This window comes from Ovis aries, chromosome 24 (genome assembly GCF_016772045.2).
Source record: "Ovis aries strain OAR_USU_Benz2616 breed Rambouillet chromosome 24, ARS-UI_Ramb_v3.0, whole genome shotgun sequence".
NCBI classification, from domain to species: Eukaryota; Metazoa; Chordata; class Mammalia; order Artiodactyla; family Bovidae; genus Ovis; species Ovis aries.
This window is the reverse complement of record NC_056077.1, coordinates 15,456,310-15,471,956: the sequence shown is the minus strand read 5'-3', so window position 1 is coordinate 15,471,956 and position 15,647 is coordinate 15,456,310. Positions and strand designations below refer to the sequence as shown.

The 15,647-nt window shown below is 44.4% G+C and overlaps 1 long non-coding RNA gene across 2 annotated transcripts in view; it reads right to left on the bottom strand.

Moving 5' to 3' along the window:
- Positions 1-2,157: 2,157 nt before the first annotated feature.
- The window catches only part of LOC132658596 (uncharacterized), a 33,077-nt gene continuing 19,587 nt past the window's right edge, over positions 2,158-15,647 (bottom strand). The window contains exons 4-5 of one of the 2 annotated variants that reach the window (XR_009598452.1): positions 8,777-9,837; positions 2,158-7,171 (exon numbers count right to left, since the gene is read on the bottom strand). This is a non-coding gene — a long non-coding RNA (uncharacterized LOC132658596). Of the gene's footprint in view, positions 9,838-15,647 lie in introns of both variants that reach the window. The other variant, XR_009598453.1, reaches the window with a different exon arrangement.

Genomic DNA, 15,647 nt, shown 5'->3' with positions numbered 1-15,647 from the left:
CCAAAGCATTTCTCTCCTCCATGGCCAAAGCAGATGTCACACTAGTGATTTTAGTGCTTTTCTGGATATGAAAAGATGCAAGAATTTGGACTCATAAAATCTTCTGAAAATATCTATCTGAAGGCCTGTTCTGCCAGTTTTCCCCAGAGCACAGAGTGCCTCATTCCTGATCCCCACCCTGAACTCCTTTCAGGGGATGTTGAAGGTCAGCAGCTGCAGTGGCTCATGATTTAATCCTTATAGAGATGGGAGGCAAGGGCCAATTTTCAGTTAGCAGGGTCCCTTCAGGGTCATAAATTTGACCATAGTATGAAGGGCATTTCATGACCATTTTGCCCCATAGTGCTAGGAATGATCATTCGCAGGACTGAAAAGATTTCACTGCCAGGCCACTCAATGTGCCATTACTGGACTAGGCCTTATTAACATAATGTGACAGTTTTTTGTTGTTTTCTTTTTATATCCTCATATCAGGATGTTAAAAAAGTTGGTTCCGACTTTTTAGGAATAGTATTCAATCAAGTCTGAGGTTCAAACTCCATACCAAAGCTGTCGCTATCTTCCACAAGAAGTCACCCCAGGTCAGAAGAATATGTACATGTCCTCAGAGGAGGACAGAACCCTCAGGCCCACCTGACATCCTTCTGGACTTTTCTGGCACCCGCAACAGTATGGCCGGGACTGGCCTGTCTCTGGTGTCTCTAGATGGGAAGGCAGCCTCTCAACGTTTGTACTATTATCCCGGGACCCACCTGTAGTTTGGGCCACTTACCTCTTGTTGCCAAGTCTGTATCTTCTGAGCCCTCCTGGCTCTGATCCCAGATGGTCCATAAGTTCCCCCAGTATCTTCACATCCCCCTGCTGGAACTCTTAGGGACCTCTAGACACAGAGCTTCAGGGAATCCATTCCCCCATACTCCTCTCTGGCAAATGCCAAGGGTGTGAAAATATTTACTCTGAACTGCAGGAAATCAGGAAAGTGCCCTACCAAGCTCTGAAAGACCCCCCAGATTTATCTTCCTGATTCTAATGCTACTTCTGGTGCATCCATCAGGAAGCATGCATTTGAGACACACAGATCTTTCTCCTTCCCATCATCTCTGTTGCTCCTTCAAGACCAGAGGGGCTTCCTGTAGCACCTCCAGCAAGCAGGACACCATGATTGGTTATGAAACTCCATGCTCTCAGTTGGCCAGGCTTGCACCCTGGTGTGTAAAGAGCTTTTTGGAGTTTAGAAAGGGCAAACAAAAAAATATACAAAATTTCATCTCAGTGAAGTTTGGCTTCAAAGATTGCTTTCTTGCCATTCATTGGGGCAAAAAAGAAATGTCATCTTTGAGACTCAAGACTGAATCTCTCTGTTCCATTCCGTGTGGCTCTCTCCTCCAGGACAAAAGCCCTGTGGCTTAGCTTCATAACCCAAAGGGTGCCATGAAGAAAGAAATTGGCTTCTGAGGGAATAATGAATCCCCAAGAGGTATTTCAATCTCTGTTTTATTTATTTCCTCTCGGATATTTGTTATTTTCTTTCTTCTGCTGACCTTAGGTTTTGTTCACTCTTTTCCCTAGTTCTTTGGGTGGTATGTACTGTTGTTTATTTGAGATTTCTCTTGTTTTTTTGAGGAGAGTCTGTGTCACTATGTGCTTCCCTCTAAGAACTGCTTTTGCTCCACGCCGTAGATTTTGTATGGTTGTGTTTTCATTTTTCTCGAGGTGTTTTCAAATTGTATCCTTGATTTCATCATTGACCCACTGGTTTTTAGTAGCATGTTTCTTAGTCTCCATGTAATCACGTTCTCTCCTTTCTCTTTCTGTGACTGATTCCTAGTTCCATGTCATTGCGGTCAGATGTGGTCAATTTCCCTCCTCTTAAATTTGTTGAGGTTTGTTCAAGAGGTATTTCAAACACATTACACCTATCATATTTGGTGTGTATAGGTATAAGTGTGTGTGGTGTGTGAGAGTGCATCTATACACAAGTGACAACCTATTCTACATCAGGGGTATGCAAAACTATGGCTCCAAGTCAAATCCAGCGTGCCTCCTGTTTTTGGTATGGCCAGCAAACCCAGAATGATTTTTATAATTTTTAATGACTGGGGGAAAAAAAGAGCAGCATTTTGTGACCTATGAAAAATTTTTGAAACTCAAATTCTAGTATGCATAAAGTTTTATTGAAACACATGCTTAGCCCTTTATATGTTGTCTATTGATACTTTCACACGAGGAAAGCACAGATCATAACAGATCATAAAATATTATAGTTACCATCTGACCTTTTAAGAAACACTTTGTCACTCCCTTTTCTATACTATTCAGTTCCTTTTCTTTCTTCTTAAATATATCTTGGAGACCATTCCTTATAATATGCTGAACCTACTTCTTTCTTTTAGAAGGGTTTTTTTCCCCCAGAATTTTCCCACCACCAACACCACCCCAATGAATATTCTTGTACATCTGACTTTCTATATTTAAAACACAACACTTCTGTCTGTATTCCTCCCCTACCATAACTATGCGCCCCATGAAGGAGGTGATCTTGTTTATTTATTGTTATTTATTTATTGTTATGATCCCAGAGTAGAACTAAATAAAAACATGAATTGATGGATGATATCTGATTCCAAATATAAAATTAAAACAATCTTGGAATAGTTCAAAGAAACAGATTTGAACTTCAATCAATCACGTGTCCTTTCATATTGAAATCTATCTTCTGCACGACTCTTTGTAGGCATATAGATCTCCTCTGCCTGCCTTTTTCTTAGCAATTTGACTTATGTTTAGCAGCCATTCCCCAAGACAGCATATTCCTCTGTGACAAGATTTAATTAAACTTCCAGCAAAATAATTAGCCAGGCTATCTCAAAAGACTATTTTAAAATACCAGAGTGATACCAAGGAGCAAATAGAGTTAACACTGTCATGAGAGATCAAAGCCATCGAAAGACGTGACTAAAAATTTAACCTCCAGCAGCCGACTAATGAAGAAGTACACATTGGAACTCCTGTGATAGCCTCCCTCTCGAGCCCCATCGACAAATTCATTTGACATGGAAAATTTCCCAGAGGAAGCTTAAAACTGGTAAATTTCCATTAATTACACAGCAAAGAATGTTCTCTTCATAATTTATTATCTATCAGGAAACTTTGGGGGACACTGTAACTACCCCTTTTTGTACAGACTCTCCTTCTTCACTGGGGGAGGATGAGGGGACTGATGAACAATCTCTCAGCTGATATGAGAGCTCCTTTGGTAGAACTGCCTTAACTGTGATGGTGGTAATGGCGTCAGTTTTCACAGCGGGTCCCGTGGTGATGGTGACAGTGGGGACGGTGACAGATTCATGACAATTCCAACAAGTCCAGCTCCCAATTTAGGACCCACTTCCTTCTCCCAGGATTCTTGGGAAGGATGAGAAAAGTTCAGGAGATCCAAAGTGAGAAGACTCTATCTTTCATTTTGGCAGGACTACGTTTTTGCTGGGGTGTGGGGGCTTTCTCCAGTTGCGGAGCGCAGGCTCTCGAGCACATGGACTCAGCAGCTGTGGTGCATGGACTTAGTTACTCCGCAGCATGTGGGATCTTCATTCCCCAACCAGGGATGGAATCGGTGCCCCCTGTATTGGAAGGCAGATTCTCAACCCCTGGAACTCCAGTGAAGTCCCCAGTGAAGAAGACTTTAGGCTTTAGCCTCTAGCCCTTGGTCATTCTGCAATCATAAGAAAGTCCCCTGTCCTCTTTAAATGTCATTGTTCACCTGTACAGTGGGCATCGTACTCTCCTCTTTACCTATCTTGCACACTTGTGTGGATGACAAAAGATGCTGTCCACACTCAGGGCGATGGAAAGTGTAACTCTGCACAGCAACCCCATTCTTACTTGTGTTTTTCATGGCCTTCCATGAACATATCTATCCCCAGGCAGCCCCAAGAGATCTAAAAGTGGAAGAATAAAGGTCAGGCTCAGGTTATTTTGCAATTAACATCAGGATACAGTGACTTTCATTCTTTCCTGTGGACCTACAGTTGGCTATTATGTCTTAATTTTTTTCCCTGTGCTGGGAATATATTTACAAAGGTTTATTTACTCTTTGAAGATGTAGGTTAATCAACTTTCCAAATGGAAGTGAACAATTATTGTGCTTTCACATTTCTTAAGTATTCAGAATATCCCAATTATTATCCCCTACGAGCGATATTAATACCCAATATTTAAGCACTTCTGTGTCAAGCATGGCACTAAGTACTTTTGAAGCTGGTGCAATTATCAGACTCATTTTATGAATGAGCAAGTTAACGTCTATGGGTATTTTTCTAGGTCTAAAACTTTTTAAAATTTTCTCTGCCTCTCACACCCAATCTCCCTTCCCACTCCTACTTAAATCATTACCACCCTTCTCATTAACACCAACCTCACCACCAATCAGACATCCACAGATCTTACTCCTCTGTTCCTTGTCTTCCAAACTGCAGTGACAGACATCTGAATGAACATTTCAACAGTTAAATGGACCAGCGCATGTAACGGACCCAAAACACAGCGACTGTTAAGTGGTGGCTGGAATAGGGTCTGGTGATCCAATGCAGGAGTTCAGGGTTCCAAGGTCTTGATTCAAACTCTGGCTCCTCTGCTTGTTAAAAAGGGAGACCTTAGCCAACATGCTTCATTTCTCCAAGATGCAAATGCTTGGTGGGGATAATAGCACCTCCACTCATTGCGCTGCAGTGACGATTGAGTGAGTTGCCTACAGCACCGCGCTCAGGACCCCGTCAGGCACTATCAACATCCCACATGTGCATCTCTCATGGTTATCGTTATTTCCAACAATGTGAAACTTTTACTGGAGTTTTTTTCCTAGTGCTGTGCTCTTGCCAGAAAAACCAAATTAACCTTAGGAAGTTTATTACTTTTAAATCTTGATTGCAAACATGCCCCACCCCCCAGCAAGACCCTCATCCTCTCAATTCCTCTGTTAATACTTCTGCTGATTATTTTTCTTAAAGAGGATTAGCTTCTTGTCTCCCCCAACAAGCTCAGCAGAGAAAACAGAGATGAGGGAAATCTGTTTCAGCCATTAGCTCTGTCTCTCATGCCACTTGTGACCTCAGCGGGGCCCTGGCCAACCCTCCTCACCTCCCATCTGCACTCAGGTTTCCTTTAACAGAAACTGTAGGAGATCAACCTGCTACAGCCTGTGACCCCACCAGCAGAACAGGCCCCCAACACAGGGCTTGCAGTTCAGGGAGCCTCCAAGTGCAGTTTAAAGTCAGTATTCACATTGACACTATGGTCAGCCCTCAGAATTTGTCTCCAAATGGTTTCCATATTCAGAACTCTATTCTCCAATGCTTTGGCCCATTGGGGAGTGATTTGCATTCAGGGAGGGAAGGCTAATATTCCAGTCTTAGCAATTATTGAAACACATCCAGTCAGGACTCTAATAAATTATCTTAACCCAATTACTAAAAACATTGCAAAACATTACTATGCATCGAAGACCGTTCTGCCCAGGAATCTTTATTGGCAGCATAATTAAAAACGTACTAGCTATGGCTTCTGCTCAAATATTTGGGGATGTTTTGTGCCATTTGAATTAGTTCTCTTGGACTCTGGAGACAGCGAGATCTGCATGAATCTCCTCCATCAGTCCCTCCCCCAACTCCTTGTTTCCAACCCGCTTGTCACTGGGGTCTCTTTCCTCATCAGTGCTGCCCACAAGCCCTTTCCCACCCTAGTCCTTCTTACAGAAAGAAATACTTAAACAGGTTCTGTCTCCTCTCCTGCATCCATCTTCCTTCTCTGTTCAAAGCAAAAGACTTTTGTTAACCATCATGTATTGGGTACCCGCTGTGTGCCAGAAACTTCCACATTATCAGAATAAATCCTACAGTAACATTTCAAGGAACAACACTCCCACTGCAAGAATTAGAAAGTTTAAGAATTATGAAGGTTAAGTGAATTGCCAAAGTTCATGTAGCTGATGAGTGATAAAAACAGAATCAAACAGATCTGGTGGTCCCAAGGCCTTTCTTTCATTCTTCAGCAAGTATTGATCAACTACTTAGATGTGCTGGGCACTATGCTAGGTCCTGGGACTGGGATGGTGAACAAACCAGGCAGAGTCCCCCGCCTTGTGGGTCTTGCAAGCATCTGCCAGGTGTGTGGGTCAGGATACATCAGTGATGCTGAACTAACAAGCAAACCCCAGATGTCAGTAGATAGTGCAAACACCGCTTTCTTACCTGACAGTGGAGGTTTACTGGGACCACAGGAGGTCTCAGGGCCATATCCAGTTTTAAAGTAGATGAGGAAATATAAGCCTAGCCAAGGACTGAGAATGAGGAAGTTGGAAATGTCTGGTAAATAACACTAATGGCAACTTCAGCTCCTGCCAGACAGAGGGAAGGGAGGGAGGGATGTCATTTTCAGAACAGCAACGAGGAGCTCTGCAGTGAATTTACAAGCAAGCTGTAATACTGGCCAAGGTACCCGGCACTCCACTCACAAACCCGACATCCATCTCCAAACATCACCATCAGACCACAGGGATCCCGTATCAAACCCTACCATAATCACAGGGGCATGCGACACTCACTCCTTCACAATTCGGCTCATCTTCACAGCCCGCAGTGAGCACCAGAAAGCTGGACACAAGAGCCAAGATCTAAGGGCACGAATGGACCCAGCCTGGAGCCATCAAATGGAGAAGGCCGCGGCAGCGCTGCCTGTTGACTTAACTATTGAGAATCACTAAAAAGCCCTGACCAAACGGCCGCAAGGATGGGGTTCTTCCTTGAGATCATTAAAGACATCATTCGGTGTTGGTTCTCCTTTCACTGTGGGAGAGTTCCTGGACTAAACTGCATTATCTAATTTAAACTGTACAACAATGTTGAGGAGAACATATTGGTTCCATTTTACAGATGACACAGGATCCAAAAGATTAAGTAAGCAACTCACAAAGTGGCAGAACAAGGCTTTGAACCCAACTCTGTCCCATACCTGAGCACCCAGAAGCCTGGAGCATCCAGAGCCTTGATCAGAAGCGCTGTAGCAGAGACCTTGATTCCAGCGCTTCAGAATCTAAGAGGCTGGAAGCTGTGGCTGAGACCAGAGATCAGAAAAATGGTTTGCAGTCCAAGACAGAAGTGACAATATACCAGAGTTACTGTGAGAAGAGAAACCTATTTTAAGCAACTACAATGTGCCAGAACACCAGACAAGCCCAGACGGTGCATTTCCACAGTGCACGTGACCTAGGCTTAAGGCATCATCTCGTTTACTCTTCACAACATCACTGCTAGCTGGGTATTTTATGGATAATAAATCTGTGTCTAAGGCCACACAGGAGACAGAGTCCCCCCCCCCAGGAATCCTGGGACTATCTGACTGCGTATTTTCTACCATCACAGTTCCTCTTGAGGGGTCATAGGGGAAGACCAAGGAGCCCCCAACACATGCAAACATGGATTTTCCATTGAGGTCTAGTTGAGTCACAATATTATGTAAGTTTCAGGCATACAACACAGTGATTTTCAATTTCTTTTTGATTTACAATTTTTAAAGATTATATTCCATTCATAGTTAATGTAACACATTGCCTATATTCCCTGCACTGTGCAATCTATCTTTGTAACTTATTTTACACATAGTAGGTTGCACCTCTTAATTCTCCACCCTTATCTTGCCCCTCCCTGCTTCCCTCTCCCCACTAATAACCACCAGTTTGTTCTCTTCATTTGTGAGTCTGTTTCTTTTTTTGTTATGTTTACTAGTTTGTTTTACTTTTTAGACTCCACATATAAGTGATAATATACAGTATTTGCCTTTCTCTGTCTGAATTATTTCACTAAGCATGACAGCCTTCAAGCCCAGTGATGCTCTTACAAATGGGAAAAATTCATTCTTTTCTGTGGCTGAGTAATATTCCTTTGTATACAAGATGTAATATATATATACACATACACACATTAAGACCTTTTCATGTGCCTCTTGGCAAATGTGAATTTTGATGACTATTTCAAAAAAAAATCACAGCATCATCTGGGAATGGGTCTTGGTTCTTCTCCTAAATGGAATTGTGTCCCACTCCAAACCAAGCCCATTACCTTGCCAGGGGATAGCAACACCACCACCTCTACCACCAACAACAGTAATAATAATAGAAAGAAAGAGGAGAGGTCAATTAGGGAATTCTTAGTTAATGCTGACATGTTCTGAGTACCTTACAAGCACCACCTCATTAAATCTTCACAGAAAGCCCCAAAAGGTAATAAGTACTATTATTCCCTTTTTACAGGCAAGGAGGCTAAGATTCAGAATTGTCACATATGTTTCCCAAGGTCAGCTGCTAGTGGGCAGAAGAACCAAGGCTCAAACCCACACCTGCATGCAAAGTCCATCCTCTTCAACAGCTAGAACATCTGCCTCGGAGGAAAAGCAGAAAGGGCTTTATATGGATCACGGCTTGGGGAGTGAGGGACACAACTTTTTCCCCTTCCTGTCAGGGGTGAAAAAGGAAGCAGAAAACAGGCTTGTTTCCTTTCCAAAGGAGATTCTTTCTCAAGGGTCTGCTAGGTAGCCTCCTCTTGGTACCCCACCCAGCTCTCCTTTCTGGCAGGTGCACCCATCCTCCAGCTGCTGTGAGTCTCCACTGACAGCGACACACAGCTGCCCACCACCCTCTCCAGGGAACTGCATCAGCCTCTCGCACTGAGGCAGGACCAACTCTGTGCTGGATTCCAGCTCCAGAGCTCCCCAGTGTGACACTAACCTCCATCCTGCTTGGTTCCTCTGCCCCATCCTGCTTCCATCACTCCCTTCCAGCCCCTCATCTTCCAAAAGTCACTGGCACAGGAATCCATGCCTCAGGCTGTGCATCTGCAGAACCAAATGCTAGTTACCCCATCGTCTACTCCCAGCACTGCAGCTCCTGAATGCGAGCTTCTGCTTCTCCGCCTCAGAGGCAGGAGAAACAGGAGAAGGGAAACTGAGGGACTTGAGGACCCAGGGATGGAGGGAGGTGTGAGGCCAGGCAACTGACAGAGGGCAGCCAGCCTGGCAGTGCCCCGCCGCCCCCACGCCAGCCTGCCCTCGGCCTCATACACTTTGGGTAATTAAGAACAGATGGCCCATTGCCTCCGCCAAGCCCCATTAACTCCTTAATGCTGCTCTTCTGGAGGCCGGACGGTAGACTGGAAAAGCCAGCTTCAGAGGTCATCTAATTAAATGATGCCCGGCACACAGGGCTGGCCAGTCTCTCTTCTCAGGCTGGCAGCTGCCCCCGTTGCTTCATCAGAGCTGCCGTCGGTGACCAGATGGGCTGGGAAGGGGGCCTGGGTGGGCTTAATGGGGAAAACATGCTGAGCTCACAGAGTGTTGGCTTAAAAGTCAAGGGACAGGCATTGCCCCGTGGCCTTGGACAAGTCATTTAATCTGGGTCTCAGTTTCACCACCTGCCAAATAGCAACAGTAATAATAACCATAGTAACAGCATCAGCAGTAATTTTAACATTGTTCTAATGGCAATTATTATTCCTTTAATAACCAGAATAATCAGTCTAGTGGTAATACACTCTGCGCCAAACCTTTTACATGTGATCTCTTCTTTAACTGTCATAACTTCCCTTTGAAATGGTACCTGTTATGATCTCCTTTTTATAAGATGGAAAAACAGAGGCTCGGAGAGGTTCAGCAGAAAAAAATCATCAAGTTCACACACCTGGCAAGAATCAGAGGGAGGACCTGAACCTCAGTCTCACTGACTCCAGGGCCCCTGGTCTTCCCCATCAGGTGCCAGCACTCCACGCCCCCTGCCTTGCGGGATGTTCAAATCTGAGGAAAAGAAGAAACCACAGAAGCGTTTTGCGTTCCTTGGCACACCAAAGAATCTTTGACTTCTCTCCCTCCAAAAAGATTTTAATTAAAGCACCTCATTCTTTATTCAGTTCGTTCTTTGCCCACATTATCTTCTCAGACCTAAAAATTGCAGGCTTGTCCTAAAAATTCTAGGTTCTGTGTAGTGCTTCCAGCTACCTTAAACAAAAGAAAGGTAAGATATGCATATATACGTGTTTGGGATAAAGCTGATTAAGGAGGAGGCTCTGTGAAGGGCGCTATGTCCTTGATCAATGAAAGAACCCAAGAAACTGAAAAGTTAGTGTTTCCTTTTTTTTCTTCTATGTATTCATTCAGCTTTACTGCATGAGGTCTTAATTGCAGCACGCGGGCTCCGGAGTGCTAGGGCTCAGTAGTTGTGGCCCACAGGCTTAGTTACCCCTAGGCATGTGGAACCTTAGCTCCCCAACCAGGGATTGAACCGGTGTCCCCTGCCTTGGCTGGTGGATTCCTAACCACTGGACCACCAAGGAAGGCCTGCTGGTATCTCATTTGAGAAAGCTGGGCAAGCCAGGTGAGCTGCAAGTGAACAGAACCCAGGCAAGAGATGAGGGATTCAGGCAGACCTGGAGGGCACAGGGAGCTGACCTTCCACGCATACCCCATTGGGGTTGACTGATTTAAGTGGGGCTGGTTGCCTGATTTGGGGCACGGACGTGAGAGACATCAAAGAAATAGTCATTCTAGTGTGCTTTGGCAAAAGCTGTTTTAATTCTTGGTCTAGGTGATTGTTATATGAGCGTATTCAGTTTGTGAAAATTCATTGAGCTGCTCACTTATGTAAATGTGCTTTTCTGAATATATATATTATACTTCAATCAAGAGTTTGTTAAATAAAGGAAAATAGCCCCAGTGAAAAACAGCAAGTGCTTTGGAACGCCCAAATTGCTACCCAGGTTTACTGTTTTGATGTTCTTACTGTGTTGTAAACAACTCCCCTCCCTCATTCTGAAAGTCTGTTCTCCATCTCAAAACAAAGGGGTGCTCAGCTCACTGGATACCTGCTCACTTGAGTCTCCACATTGTGTGGGAATGGTCCTCAGCTCACCTCTGGAAGGGCTCATATGCATCATTTAGGTAGATTTTATCACTCTCTGGTCTCCAAATGCCTTAAACTCCCAGGTCTTTCCCTACCACATCCACTCCTTGGTAGAGCCCTTGATGAGCCTCAGGCAGCTCGGTGGAGTTCTGCATCCACCTAGTTCAAACCAAAAGTAAGTTCAGTTCCCTAAAAATGCCAGATGCCAAGAGCATGGATCAGCAGTGCCCTGTTGGGTGGCCACCTCCTTAGCCTCCTTCAACCCACTCTTTCTTTTTTATTTATTTTTAATTGAAGGATAATTGCTTTACAGTATTGTGTGGGTTTCTACCAAATATCAACATGAATCAACCACAGCTTCAACCCACTCTTCATCCTGCTCAGCTCTGCTATATCTCCCTGGGTCTCTATGTACCTTGACTCCTCCATTTTCTTGTCTTTTTTTTTTTTTTTAAGATTTCTTTGAGGTGGACCATTTTTAAAGTCTTTCTTCAATTTCTTACAACATTGCTTCTGTTTTCTTTTTTTTTTTTAATGCTTTGGTTTTTTGGCCACAAGGCATGTGGGATCTCAGCTCCCTGACCCTGTGCACCGGAAGTCAAGGTCTTAACCGTTGGACCGCCACGGAAGTTCCTCCATCTTGCCTTCTAATTCCATCTGAGGCCTCGGATTCTTCACTTTACTGCTCCCTGCCTCCCCCAGTTTCACACCATTTTCTCCTCTGGTCCTCTCCAATCACCATCACCATCCACCTCGTTCAAACCAAAAGCTTAGAATCACCTCTGCTTCTCTCTTCTCCCCTCTGCCCACTCCGTGATCCATCAACGTCTCCCTAACCTCCCCCGACACATCACTCCACCCCAAGCTCCCATTTATCCTCCCTCCAAACTACCTCACACCCAGAGCCAGCTTTTTAAAATGTAAGTCAGATTAAGGCAGAGCCCTGCTCTGAACCACCATTGGTCTTCTAATCCCATGGAGAACAAACGCCAAACTTATGATCAAGCTTTGCAAGGCCTGTTCAGGTTGCCATCTGCTTGCTTACAGCCAGCCTCCTTCAGCCCCAGTCATGAGTACCAATCTCCATTCCTCAGTCACTCCGAACTCATCCCCAACACAGACCTTCCACGTGCACTGTTCCCTCTAAACACTTTTTCTTTGGCTTTTCCCATAGATGCTGCCTTTTCATTCTCCAGTCTCAAGGAAAGCTCATCTCTATGGAGAGACCCTCCCTGACCACAGTCTAAATTGTCCCTGAATTATTCTCCCTCACATTACCTTGTTATCACTTAATCAGAATTTTTCCTCATCCTACTCTACTGTGTGTCTTCCACCCAAAGAGCAAGGATCATGATCACAGAGACCTTCTGTCCTGTTCCATGATGAGTCCCCAGCTCCTGGCACAGTCAGGACTCGATAAATGAATACACCTGGCACTCTCCCCAGCGTTACTCACCTGGGCTGCCCAGAGCAGAAGTGGCCTGCCTCTGGCCCATTTCCCAGCTGGCATCCCAATTCATGAAAAGATACATGGGTCATGAAACAGTGGTTCTTGATCCTTCCTGAGATGCTTCTGCTTCCATAACTTCACACCTTGCTCTCAAATTTTCAAAGCCAACAGGAAAAGCAAGGTCCTTCTTTTTTTTAAGATGATTACTTAAATTTATTTATTTATCTATTTATTTGGTTGTGCTGTGTGGCATGCAGGATCCTGGTTCTCTGACCAGGGATTGAATGCATGCTGCCTGAAGGCACAGATTCTTAACCACTGGACTGTCAGGGAAATCTCAACAAGCTCCTTCTTGAATCAGGTCTGCAACACTCCTTTCCAAGTACCAGTGGTCTCTTGGGTGGACTCATGCTCCTCCTTCAACTGGGAGGCAGCCAAATGAAACAACAGATACAAGAGTCTAGACCCCAGAGTAGGAAGGACCCAAGCTCAAATTCTGGCTTCATCATATTTATTAGTGATTTGCCCTAATACTAATCCTCATCAGCCTTAGTTTCTCCTTCTGTAAAATAACAATAAATCTGTCTGCCTCAAGATGGTCTGAGGCATTATGGACTTATTTAAAGGGTAAACCATTTCCATGAGTGTTACAAGGTCTAGAAGGTAAATAGCAGAATAGATGATGTGTGTGCTGCTGTGCTAAGTCACTTCAGCCGTGTCCGACTCTTTGCGACCCCATGTCTGTGGGATTATCCCAGCAAGAATACTGGAGTGGGTTGCCGTTTCTTCCTCCAGGGGATCTTCCCAATCCAGGGATCAAATCCCCATCTCTTATGTCTCCTGCACTGGCAGGCGGGTTCTTTACCACTAGTGCCACCTGGGAAGCCACAGAGCCCTCAGTAAATGCTATCTATAATTCATACCAATTTCTCTGGGAAGCTCACAGATCTTAGTCTACATTTTCCTTCCTCTATGTCTGACTTAGGTGCTCTACCCACAGGCAGCTCTGAGGCCCAGTACTCAATGTGTTCCCTGGATCCCATCTCATTCTGAGTGAAAGCCAGTTCCTATACCGAGATTCTGCATAACTGAGTCCCATCATTTCTTTAACCCTTTTTGCATCACTCTCCCCATCACTCCACTCTCCTCCAGCCACACTGGACCCTGTGCTGTTCCTCAAACCTTCCAGTCACTCTCCAGACCCACTATTTCCTCTTCTTATAACCTGCTTGCCCTCAGCAATCTGCTTTATTCTCACCCTCCCCTCCCTTGGGACCTTGATCAAATAACTGCTTCATGAGGCTTTTCTTAAGCCACTGTGGTGGCTAACTAATGGTCCCCTGAAGACATCCAGGTCCTAATCCCAGGAACCTATGAACAGGTTGCACTGTGTGGTAAAATGGTCTTTGCACACGTGATTAAGTTAAATCTCAGTAGGAGAAGACTGTTCTAAACTATCAAGGTGGGCCTGATGTAATCACAAGGGTTCTTATAAGAGGAAGCAAGAGGGTCAGAGTCAGAGAAAGAAAGACATTGGAAGATGCTAAGATGTTGGCTTTGAAGTGGGGGCCGGGGTGGGGGGCGGGCTATGAGCTAAGGAATGCAGGTGGCCTTCAGAAGCTAGAACAGGCAATAAAATGGATTCCCCCAGAGAGCTCAGAGAAGGGACGCAGGCCTGCTGCATCCATTTAAACCTTTGACCTCCGGAACTGTGATACAATGCGCTTATGCTATTTTAAGCCATTGGATTTATGGTAACTTACTAGAGCAACAATAGAAAACAGATTCATCCACTAATCTAAAATTATATTCTCCACCAAATGTATACACATTAACATGTATTTGCACAAAACACACACAAATGTATGCATCCATGTAGACAAATAAAACATACACATTCTTTACCCCCTCTTTCTTCATGATCTTCACAACACTCACCATTTGACAATCAAAATAAATGAGAAAACGATGGCACTTATCTCCCACAAGACACATATACACCCAGAAATAAACACTTCTTTGAAGACTGATTTTTGTCTATTTTGGTGACTGCTAGAAAAAGGCCTGGCATTATTGAGTAGACAGACATTCAATTTGTTGACTGCATGCTTTCTTCATCTTAGCACTTATATATATTCTATTTCTTATGATTTATATAAAATCTATGTCATCCCTCAACTTTCAGCCCTTGAAGATAACAACCTGTCTCTCTCAGTCACTACTATATCATTCCATCACTAATACAGCACCTTGTCCCCCATAAGATTCCCCACAAGCACACGCAGAACAACTGTGTCAACACTGTCACATTCTTCCTATACATCTGAGCCCCAGCGTTGTCAGAATTCCACCCCGTCAAGAGCCCTCACATTTTACTTGATTGCAAATATGTTTAATTCCTGGTTCACTGGAGCAGCAAGAAGGAAAAAAAGCCACTTGAGTTTGCAATTTACAAAGCAAATCTGCCCAGCAGAAATATTCATCTTCAGAAGACAGTGGGATCCAATCATTTTTTAGAAGAGAAGGCAACCCACCCTGTTCTTCATACTTCGTAGTTGTATTGTTTGCAAACCTTCTGCAAGCACTTTGAGGCCAAGGCTGATCATTTTCCTTCAAGGAGCTCATTTCCTGGAGCTGGTGGTAATTTTGTCTCTGAGGAAGGAACACAGCAGGCAGGAAAACTGAGACTGTGTGACCGAAGTCCTTCTTGGGGAAAGGATGTGTGAAAATCCAGCCCATTCCCCTTGACTTGCTAATTAGAATTCCAGGAGGACAGGGCGGTGCAGCCATTGAAACCCTTGGAATAATCAGATGAACAGGGATATCCCCAAGAAGGAGTGGACTAGGACATATTTGAATTATATTATATTCACTTTAAATAACCACAAAGAAATAATTTAGGTGAGTTAGGGACAATCCATACGTGTTAGTTGCCTTTGCTTTTTTATTCCCTCTTTCATAGATCTATCTCATCCTGCCACGTTGGAAAAGATGTTTGCTTTTTGATTTCCAGACCCATATGTGGGCCCCTAAGGAGCAGGGGCTTCCCTAATAGCTCAGTTAGTGAAGAATCTGCCTGCAATGCAGGAAACCCTGGTTCAGTTCCTGGGTCAGCAAGATTCCCTGGAGAAAGGGTAGGCTACCCACTCCAGTATTCTTGGACATCCCTTATGGCTCACCTGGTAAAGAATCCGCTCACAATGTGGGAGACCTGGGTTCAATCCCTGGATTGGGAACATCCCCTGGAGAAGGGAAAGG